The sequence below is a fragment of the Lepisosteus oculatus genome, chromosome 14 (genome assembly GCF_040954835.1).
Source record: "Lepisosteus oculatus isolate fLepOcu1 chromosome 14, fLepOcu1.hap2, whole genome shotgun sequence".
Taxonomy (NCBI): domain Eukaryota; kingdom Metazoa; phylum Chordata; class Actinopteri; order Semionotiformes; family Lepisosteidae; genus Lepisosteus; species Lepisosteus oculatus.
In genome coordinates, this window is record NC_090709.1 from 27,551,993 (window position 1) to 27,553,859 (window position 1,867).

General features: G+C 51.4%; 1 non-coding gene across 1 annotated transcript; it reads left to right on the forward strand.

The window, feature by feature from the left end:
• The first annotated feature begins 254 nt into the window (after window positions 1-254).
• trnae-uuc (transfer RNA glutamic acid (anticodon UUC)) lies at window positions 255-326 on the forward strand. Its single transcript has one exon. It is a non-coding gene; the product is annotated as a tRNA-Glu (tRNA).
• Window positions 327-1,867: the final 1,541 nt, after the last annotated feature.

Here is a 1,867-nt window from a genome sequence, read left to right on the forward strand (position 1 = left end):
GACTCGGTTGCGGCTACAACGCAAAGTACTGACCACTATACGATCACGGCGAGTTACCGAGACACACGTGGCAGGGAGGAAAAGGCTGTGCTCTCTTCGTGTGACATAATTCGGAAAAGTCCTGACGTTGCATTTCAACTGAGCCCCAGTATACATCGACCCTTCGACACTCTGAGTGACAACTCTCTTGCGTGTTTTCTCATATTTATGTAGTTTGCTTGCATGATGCCCGGAACAGGGTGGGTTGTGTGTGCTCCCATATGGTCTAGCGGTTAGGATTCCTGGTTTTCACCCAGGCGGCCCGGGTTCGACTCCCGGTATGGGAACGTGTCCATTTTGCCTCCTGCTTTCCAAAAGATCAGCACCGTGTACGAAAGAGCCGCATTAAAACTACTCGAACGTGCAAAACGTGCGAGAAGAGGGGGCGCTTGTTTCCAACCGAAACTTCTCGCGTGTGAGACGAGCTGATCATCGCTGTGGGAGGGTTACTCTGGTAGACAGGGCTGACCTTCGGCAATAGGATTTATACTCTCCAAGATGATATTTGCACTTTCTGGAGAGGCGATTTTCTCCACTTCAGTAGCCCGATTTCGTCGATTGCGTGGAGAGGGCTGTAGAATGTGGCGCCGCCTTTCCTGCTCCGTCCATGACAGGCGTGCTGGTCTCTGGAGAGAGAGCACGGTCCATCAGCGCACTCCAATAAAGGCACTGGAACCAGCTGAATCGCATTGGCGAAGCTCAGCACTGGGCCGCTGGGCACAGTTTACCATCGTTTCCGTAGGTTAGTGGTTATCATGTTCGCCTCCCACGCGAAAAGTCCCCTGTTCGAAACCAGGTGGAAACAGACTTCTTTTGTCACCACGCTGTGATCGAACAGACCCACTCACCTCTTAGTGTGGCGGGATCTGCACAGTGCAGGTCGCAGCGCATCCTGCTTTCACTTCAATGCGCGTCCTGATGTACCCCGGTCTCCCGCGTGACAGGTGGGGACAGGTGACAGGTCCTATACTAACGAGGAAGACATCGCTCTCTCCGACCCCCAGCATCGTGTCCCAACCCACCGTGCTGGAAGCCGACGCGTGCTGTGATTCCTTTACGGAGCAGAAATGACAACCGAGGAGCCGAGAGATCATTTCAGCATTTCGCGTCTGAACGGAAAACACAAACGACCAACTCGGAATGACTTGCCTTTGACGCTTTTCAAAGCGTTCTTTGTGCACGATGACTGCGCCGCCTAGCAGATACAAATGGGTTGTACAACTTTGAACTAGCAAATGGAAGAGGGCTGAAGTAAGAGACAAGATGTAAAAAGGGTTAACTTAAGTCAATTCTGCCTGAAAATTAGACTTCTAAGCAACAGGGGTTTATGGCAGGAAAGGGGGTTAACTGATAAGGATTCCAGATGCGAGGGGGCATAATCTTAAACTGACCATTTGGCCAGGGTCTCTTAACTGGCCAAATACCATGACCCCCCCCTTACCATAACACCGAATGATGTCTGAAGCAGCAAGGAAGGACTATATAACCTGAAAGTTTGTACCGGCACATCGAAGAATACTTCGGTTTTGTTGTTTCTTGCGGGAAAAAAGTCCCGACTCTCTCTGATCGATTGGGAAATCTCTGCTCCCTGCGAGAATCGCCTGAGATGACGGAGTAAACGTGAGTTCCTGAATTCCTCTGGCCCGGGGAAGACACCGGTGTATGTAATGGGTGGTTTGCTGTAAGCCCAGAATTTGGTCTGGCAGGCAGTCCGCGGTATTGTGTACAGGCGTTCGAAGCTGGTGTAGGCATCCCACACTGACAGATGAAGAAACTGAGTCTCTTTAGTCTGAAGGGAGTGTCTCACACTGACAGGCCGGAGGAACTG